This window comes from Artibeus jamaicensis, unplaced genomic scaffold (assembly GCF_021234435.1).
Source record: "Artibeus jamaicensis isolate MK-2021 breed Jamaican fruit bat unplaced genomic scaffold, CSHL_Jam_final contig_384, whole genome shotgun sequence".
NCBI lineage: Eukaryota > Metazoa > Chordata > Mammalia > Chiroptera > Phyllostomidae > Artibeus > Artibeus jamaicensis.
The window spans coordinates 14,521,179-14,530,496 of NW_026521810.1; positions in this window are offsets into that span (position 1 = coordinate 14,521,179).

Sequence of the window (9,318 nt, forward strand, 5' to 3'; positions counted from 1 at the left end):
TACCTGTAGCTTGAAAAGGAGCATCGAAGACTAAGGGATCATAGGTCCCCGGTGACCAGAAAGGTGCCATACTAATTCCACTTTCCCTACTTCCAGACTTCTGCTACCCTCCAAAGAAACATACTGTTACTACTTTTGTCCGTTATGTGCAGTAAGACATAATCCAGAATGCTTCAGTATTCAATAATTGTTTTTTTAATGTTGTGTTACTCCAAAATTATGTGATATCTATTTTGTCTTACTCACCAACAAACTTGGAACAAGATTTACCACTTCAGCCCTGGCTGGTGTGGCCCAGTTGGTTGAAGCTTCATCCCATAACCAAAAGGTTGTGGGTTTGATTCCTGGTCAGGGCACATACCCAGGTGGTGGGTTTGTTTCCTGGTCAGGCATGTGCGACCCCTGGTCTGGACACAGACAACCCCTGTCCAGGTGCAGACCCCCACGTAGAGGAGTCAACCAATCAATGCTTCTCGCTTTCATAGACATTTCTCTCTCTCCCTTCCTCTCTCTCTAAAAGCAATGAAAAAAAAAAAGTCCCTGGATGAGGACTAAAGAAAAAAAGATTTTCACTTCGTTAAATCAATTTATCATCACAGGTTTGTTGAGGCATTCCTTTCTCTGACCTTTTACTGGAGTTTTGGTCTGTCTTTATTTTTTTAATTGTTTTTGCCTATATTTTATAAATTTTGTAAAGTTGATTAAAATTTGTCTAAGATATAGGTGGGATAAAAAATTATACATAAATCAACTTGAAATTTAAAGTATAGACAATCAAAGCTGAAAGTCCAAGATTGGGGAGCAGTAGAAGCACAACTAAGTTCTTAGAAACTCAGCTCTGTCGTCCCCCAGCCTTCCCCCACAGGATCGTCTAGGGGAGAAGCCCTAGGCAGGCTTCCTCTATTCAAGGTTTCTCCACATCTTTCACTATGACACCATACACAGGCACAGCCCACCCGCAAAGGAAGTTGAGTTTTGGCAAATGGGTGTGGCGGATACTTATAGTAAGGCTGAATTAGGGGAGAGAGGAGTGAAAAATGTTGACTGCTAAAAGGTGCCGACCAACAAATAGGGAGGGGAGCACCAACCAAGGGATAGGAAGCAAGTGGCTAAAGATTACATGGCTAACATTTAGCTATGATTTTTTCATTCTCAAGCAATAGAAGATAATCCTGATGAGTTTAAGCGAAAAAGGGAGAATTCATGGGAAAGCTAGTGGTGTTGCCTCTGGCACCCATGGAATAGTTTCAGGTACTGGATATTGAATTCTTAATACAGAAGGTGAGACTGACTTCCCACAGACCACACCCTGCCACCTCACCCCCTCCCCCAACTTCTCAATCATCCTAATGGATATGCTCTGTATTCTGCACAATTTACTATTCCCCGAGTTACTAAATGTCTCATTTTCATTCATTCACCTGGCTTTCTGTATACTCATTGCTAATCAATCCCAGAGTGGTATACATCTCTCAGTGTGTTCAAACCCAATGGATGTTCTATCAGTTTCATCACCTTGAGCAAGTCTTTCCCAGTGCCTCTGACCTCAGTCAGTTTGTACAGGCTGCTCTTTGGGCTGCTCTATAGGGTGGTCATTGAGTCTTACTTGGCCATCATTCTGGGGAGTGGGGCAAAATAAAGCTAATTGGAAGACTCATGTGCATATGTGGGGCAGATCAAAATTTCTGGGGACCTTGACATGGGGTGATCTGGCTGGGTCAATTCACTGGGAAGCCTCTGATGTCCGTATCTGTATGTCTTTTTCTTGGCTTGGTCAGATTTCACAGAAAAGTTTCTGCCAGTGTGCTGTGCAGAGGGCATAAGGCTGTCTGCCAGTGTGCTGGTTGCAGGAGGAGAAAGGACGGGTGATAGCTTCCTCATTTAGGAGGTAGGGCGCTTTTGCTTAAACACCCTGTTTCCAGTGGGACACCTCCACTGTGGCTGATGTCTCCCAGTCCAGAAAACCCGTTTCATCCTTTTTTTTTTCAGTCCTCACCTGAGGACATGCTCATTGATTTCAGAGAGAGGGGAAGGGAGAGAAAGAGAGAGGGAGAGAAACATCGATGTGTGAGAGAAACATCCATTGGTCGCCTCTCACCTGCTCCCAAGTAGGGACCTGGCCTGCAACCCAGGCATGTGCCCTGACCTGGAATCAAACTAGCACTTACTCCCCAGAGCCACACCAGCCAGGGCTCATCCTTTCTTAATGGAGGTCTCTAGTGTCTTCTGCTGTAGTGGAGGAGGGATACTCACTGACAGTTGGGGAGAGATTGGCTTCTGAAGTAGAAGCCAATAATCAGTCCTCTTTTTAAGCCCACCTTTAACATTCCTTTGAATGAGTGGTTCCTGGTGCCTCCAATGTCTAGCCTTTTGGAATTTTTATGATGTAAATGGGTTGTTTCTTAGCTTCACACACAGCCAGTTTAGGATTCAGTTGTCTCAGGTCTCCTGACTGAGGTTATCACTCAACCATCTGTTTTCCAGCTCCAAAAATTTTGTTGCACTAAATTCTCCAAAGTTCCCTTTATTCTTGCTTATTTATGCCTTTTTATAAATTCCTTCACTTGTCATTTTAGTGAATTTCAGGATAGAAATATTCATTGATTTCTACTGACTCTTTGTTTTTTTAAATTTTTTATTTAAAAAATTTACTTTTGAGAGTCAAAAGATACTTTTGACTCTCTCAAACCCCAGTCCAGAAACCCTAGGGAAGTAAGCATTAGTACAGTTCGCATCAGATGTTCCTCCTAGATCCATTAATTCTGGCAAGGAGAATAGAGCACCAGGATGAGTCTGAGAGTAGATCCCTGTCTGACCAGGCCGAACAGTGCGGTGGGAGCAGGGCGGGGGAGGGGGGGAGGGAGGTGGAGTCTTATTTTGCTAACAGGGCAGTTCCCATGGGTTGTGGAGAAACGGAAGAGCAATCCTCAGGAAAGGGCTCTAGACAGATGGTCCCATAGGATCTACTCCAGTTAGAACGTAGAAGATTGAAATATGGGGCTCCTTTTGTTTTCCCCATTTTGGGGGGGTCAGTTATAATGGGGGAAATGAGAGGGGGAGAGGGCAGGATGAGAGAGGGTCCCCCTCAGCTCCTGGGGTAGGAGTTGGGTGTCCACATGAAACTTCCGAGTCTCTGCTTCTACTGAATTAGATGAGGGAGAAGATGGCCCAGAAACACAAGCTGGAGCAGGCAGGGGGACCCTGGGGAGGTCTCGAAAAGGGCGCTGAAAGGGAAGGCCAAGGGGGAAACACTGGCCTGAGAATCTGTTGGAAAAGTGAGGTCCACGTTCAGTTGTCCTCTCGTCTGCTGCCCTATAGCTCCCTGCGTGACAGGGCCTGGGTGGAAGCCATTTAGGACCCGAGAGAGCACAGTCTGCTTGAGAATCTGGTCAGAATGATCCTCTCCTGAAAATTTATTTTGGCTTCCTGGGTTGACAGAGATGTTCCCAAATGTCTAATTTTTAGTGTTCTGTTCTTTTCTCTCCATACAGATTCAGCAATTACATGTTTATGGATGTCTCTAACCCCTTCACTCTTGCCTGAGCGCTCTGGTTACTTCAGTCCCACATGTCCACCTGCCCAAGGGAAAGTTCCACTTTGCTGTCTGACCAGCCCTGGCCCTTCAACTTATTGGTCCAAACTGACATCATCATTCTTCCACCCCCAGGCTTGAAACCAGGAGTTATTTTCAACTCTCCATTGGCACAAGTAACAGTCAACATGGCATAATCACCGGCTGCCAGTAATGGCTTTCACACTCATCCCATTGATGCGAGATGGCAGTGGGTGTACAACCTGTCATACAGACCAGGCAGAACAGAACCCCACCTGGAACAGGCTGGCGCCAGCATGGAAGTCTGTTAGGAACATCAAAAGTGTATGACAGTGGTGATGGGATAATGGGACAGGGTCAGGGGCCATGGAAGGAAATAGGGAGATATGGTTAAGGTCCACCCCAGAATCCCAGGATAAGAGGGCTCAGACAAGTGGGGCAAATGTAAGAATTCAAGTCATGAATTCTTACAAAAAGCTGAGTTAGTGGGGGTCCTTAGGACGGAGCTCTGACTGGCTTCTAGGGACAGAGTTTTTCTTGCTGGGGGTGGGGTATTTTCCACTTGGAAAGATCCAGGCCTAGGGAACTGTGCATCCCTGACACATTCCTTCCTTCCCATCCTTCTGCCTCCATCCCAGATCTGACTAATCCCTTGCCTGAAATGAGGGTGTGGTTTCTCTTAGCAGTCTCCTGGGATCAGGCCATTATGGGTACAATTAACCTTTATTGCATACCTGCTAAAGGCCCTTTGTGTATTTGATCACATTCATCCTGGCAGCCACACAGGAGATAGACAGTGACACAGATGTCACAGTCATTTGTTCACAGTCTTTGGTTTTTGTTTTATTTTCATGAACGCTGACTCATTTGATTCTGAGATAACCCAGTAAAGTGTTCAGAGTCCTATTTGGAGGATGAAAGAAGCTAGAGCTGAGAGGAATTAAACGGACCTCTCAAAGGCCCGTTTAATTCCTCTTGTCTCCCCAAATAGAGTCTATCAATGTCACCTGGGAACTTGTCAGAATCACAGGCTCTCAGGCCACAGGAACCAAAACCTGCTTTTCAACAAGAACCCCAACTGATGTGCAGACACTTTAAAGCTGGTCTGGGTAGTTGTTAGAGGAATCCGTACTAGACACCGGCCCTCCAGGCTCAGTCGGGCCCTCGTCACCAATGTTTCACAGAAACACCCCAAGGTTATTTGCAACTCTCACAATCAAACTCAGCCAAAGCAGAAAGCAAAACTGACAGAGTGGGAAATTGGATGGCAAGAGAAGAGTGGAAAAGGGAAGTCAATTTAAGGGGCATTTACAGCAGTTATGTTATGTGCCTGCTGGGAAACAAGACATGGGAACCCATTGGAGAAGACAGCAGCCCAGCTTGTGGGGGCAAGCTATGTAATGTGGCGGGCTGCCAACGCTGGAGAAGGCCCAGCTCCATGCGGAGTGGAGGGCCTCCCTGAACGGGAGGAAGCAGGTAGCGCTAGAGTATGGTGGGTCCTACAGACCAGGCAAGTGAGTGCAGGCTTGAGCTGCTGGGCTGTGAAGGGTGCTTAGAAGCTCTTGTCCAGAAAATTTCCCATGCTCATTTCTCTCCCTTTGCTCCCTTCACCAGTTTCCTTCTCAGGGAAACATCTGTGTTTACAATGGCCCTTAGGACATTGCAGCTTGCACAGCTGCTCTCTGCCAGTTAACAACACCCAGAATTGTCCTTCAGGCACCTCTCCCCCTTTCAAAGTTTCAATAAAAACTACCACTTTTCACCCAGTCACTCAGCTACTCTACTCACCTTGAGAGTGATCCCTGACTCTTCCCTTTCTTATGACCCCCTTTAGGTCAGTTGCTTCTGCCTCTGAATTTTTTTATAGGAACGCTTTATCTGAATGGTCTCTGTATACTCAGTATCACCACCCCACACACAGGAATCTTTGGAAGTGTCCTTCTTGAGTTCACATTTTGCAGGCTCAGCTGTAGTTCATAGCTCTCCATTCCTTCCTCCCACCTGACTATACTCACGTTCCCTGGGGCACCTGTTGAGACAGCCACCCCATCCCTCACCTCCTCTCCCTCACATCCTTCCTCTCCATTCCTGCTTGTCTGCTGCTGCCTGGTACTATCTCCATCTTTGTGTCTTCCATTTGAAGCCTTCCTGTCTTTCTATGACCATCATATGTGTTAGCTTCTTATGTTAGGATTAGTCGGAATGAAGGATTGTGACCAGTGGCCCAGATTATAATGATGTTTCTAATATGCACAATGTTGTAGAAAAACTGGAATAAAATAACATAGTAACTACAACAGTCTCTGGATTCTGGGCAATTGGTCAATATTTTCCTGCTTTTTAAAAATATTTTTCCAACTTCTAGCCAATATGGCAGCATAAGTAAACAGTACTCACATTCTTCCACAACCACATCAAAATTACAACTAAGCTACAGAACAAAAATCATTCAGAACCTCCTGAAATCTGGCTGAATGGAAGTCCTAGAACCAGAGAATTAAAGAAGAAGCCACATGGAGACTAGAAGAAGGGGTAGAGACACAGACCAGGCTGGTCTCAGATCCACATGTAATAGATAAAATTGGGAGGAATATCTTGACTACAGAGGTCGCCCCTGAGGAGCCTGGGGTCCCAGCCCTACACCAGGCACCCTGGCCCAAGGTTCCAGTGCCAGGAAGAAAAGCCTCCATAACTTCTGGCTGTAAAAACCAGTGTGGATTAAGACTCTGAAGGAACCAGAGGGCTTGGAGTCCCAGAAAGTTCCTCTTAAAGGGCTTAAGTACAGACTTAGTCAGATTCACTCCCTCTGAGCTCCAAAGTCACCAGGGACATATAGGGAGGAACTGAATTGTCTGGCATCAGGGCAAAAGCTGTGGAGACAACTTTCTCCCAGAGAGAAGTGTGCAGGTGGATGCCATAGCTGAGGCTCCATTAACCTGGCCCACACAGTTGGCCAGCCCTGGTGATTACCTAACTCCCCACTTCATCCAACTTTTGAGCCAACCTAAGCTGTTTACAGTGGCTCTCTTGGCTCATGCTTCAGACTTTCCTAAATCCTGTCAAATAAGCAGCATCTGACCTCAGCATGCTCCGAACCTCTTACTAAGTGAACCTAGGCCTGGCACTAACAGCAGCTGGCCTTGGTTCACAGCTTGGCCTCACCTGGGCACTTCCAAACTTTGCACAAGTAGCAGCCACCTGCAGATTGCTGTGTAGCTTATACTAGGAAGCCCAGGGCATAACACAGTCAGTGGCTGACCTTGGCCTGCACCTCCCAGGAGGCCCCAGAGCCAGCACACCCAGTGGATAGATTCAGACCATTTAAAAGCTTCACCACCCAACCACCTGCACAAACAATACATTCAAGGGGTGGACTCAGTGGGCAACAGAGCCTTGCTGAAGTAAGTCCTGCTCTGTCGGGTGGGTCACTGCACAGTTGATCCTCCATAGTGGTTGGTGGTCAATGGTAGCAACAGTCTTTGTAGCTGATTGGCTGGGGGCATAAATCCCATCCACTGACCTACCAACAGCAATCAAGTCTCAACTACAAGAGGAGGGTGTACACAGGCCACAAAGAGTGTGTACCTCAAGTGCCCAGCTTGGATGATTGGGGTATCTGTGCCACTGGACCCTACAGAACACCTACTACATTAGGCCACACTACCAACCCTGAGACATATAGCAGGCCTACCTTATATGTAGAAATAAACACAGGGAGGCTGCCAAAATGAGGAGAAAAATATGTCCTAAATGAATGAACAAAACAGGACTCCAGAAAAAAAACTAAACAGAATGGAGACAAGCAATCTACTAGATTCAGAGTTCAAAACACTGGTTATAAGGATGCTCAATGACCTTGGTGATAGCCTCAATAGCATAAAAAAGGACTGGTCAGAAATGAAGAATACACTAAGTGAAAGGAATAATTTACAGGTAATTAATAGTTGGGTAGGTGAAGCTGAGAATCAAATCAGCAATTTGGAACATAAGGAAGCAAAAAACATCCAATCAGAACAGCAAGAAGAAAAAAGAACCCCTAAAGTGAGGATAGTGTAAGGAGCCTCTAGGACAACTTCAAGCATGCCAACATTCACATCATGGGGTGCCAGAAGAAGAGAGCAAGAAATTGAAAACCTACTTGAAAAAATAATGACAGAAAACTTCCTAATTTGGTGAAGGAAATGGACATACAAGTCCAGGAAGTTCAAGGAGTCTCAAACAAGATGAACCCAAGAGGCCCACACCAAGACACATCATAAATAAAATGCCAATGGTTAAATAAAGGGATAATCTTAAAAATAGCAAGAGAAAAGCAGTTAGTTACCTACAAGGGAGCTCCCATAAGACTGTCAGCTGATTTCTCAAAAGAAACTTTGTAGGCCAGAAAGGCTTGGCAAAAAATGTTCAAAGTGATGAAAAGCAAAGACCTACAACAAAGATTACTCTACCCAGCAAAACTATAATTTAGAATTGAAGGGCAGATAAAGAGCTTCCCAGACAGGAAAAAGCTAAAGGAGTTCATCACTACTAAACCTGTGTCATATGAAATGTTAAAGGGTCTTCTTTAAAAAGAAGTATAAATAGGAAAATAAGACAAAAAATATGAACAATAGCCCTGACTGGTGTAGCTCACTTGGCTGGGCATCATTCTGCAAAGCAAAAGGTCACCAACTCAATTCCAGGTCAGAGCGCGTGCCTGGATTGCGGGTTCATGTATGGTCCCAGGTCTGGGAGCACTAGAGAAGCAACTGATTGATGTTTCTCTCTCACATCAATTTTTCTCTTTCTCTCATTCTCCCTCTCTTCCCTTCTCTCTAAAAATAAATATACAAAATCTTTAAAAATATGTGAACAATAAGGTCCTGGCTGGTGTAGTTCAGTGGATTGAGCACGGGCCTGGGAATCAAGCAACCACGGTTCGATTCCCAGTCAGGGCACATGCCTGGGTTGCAGGCCAGTTCCCATCAGGGGACACATAAGAGGCAACCATACATTGATGTTTCTCTCTCTCTCTCCTTCCCTTCCCCTCTAAAGATAAATAAATAAAATCTTTTAAAAAATATGTGAACAATAATATGTTAATAAATATATATCTATCAACAGTTGGATGTAAAACACAAAATAAACAAATAAGGAGAGCAGAAATAGACTCCTAGGGAACATTTTGATGGTTGCCAGATGGGAGAGGGGTTGAGGAGATGAGTGAAAAAGATGAAAGCATTAAGTACAAATTGGTAGTTACAGAATAGTCATGGAGATGTAAAGTACAGCATAAGACATATAGTCAATGATACTGTAATAATTAGGCATGGTATCACATGGGTACTAGATTTATCAGGGCAATAACTTAGTTATATAATGTGAAATCACTGGGGTGTACACCTGAAACCAATATAATAATGTATGTCAACTGTAATTGAAAAATAAATAAAAATACTTTTTCTATTTTCTTTTTTAAACAATTTTTTTGTTTTTTAAAAAATATTTTATTTATTAATTTTAGAGGCAGGGGAAGGGAAGTAGAAAGAGAGGGAGAGAAACATCCCTCTCATGGGCTTCCCACCAGGGACCTAGCCCACAATCCAAGCATGTGCCCTGACTGGGAATCGAACCAGCAACCCTTTGGTTCACAGGCTGGCACTCAATCCACTGAGCCACACCAGCCAGGGCATATATTTTCCAATTTCTAGGCTGAATATGTATTATGCTGTAATTATACAAAGAACATAAACTTTATTGTGCTTTCTAAAGAATAAATTGAACCT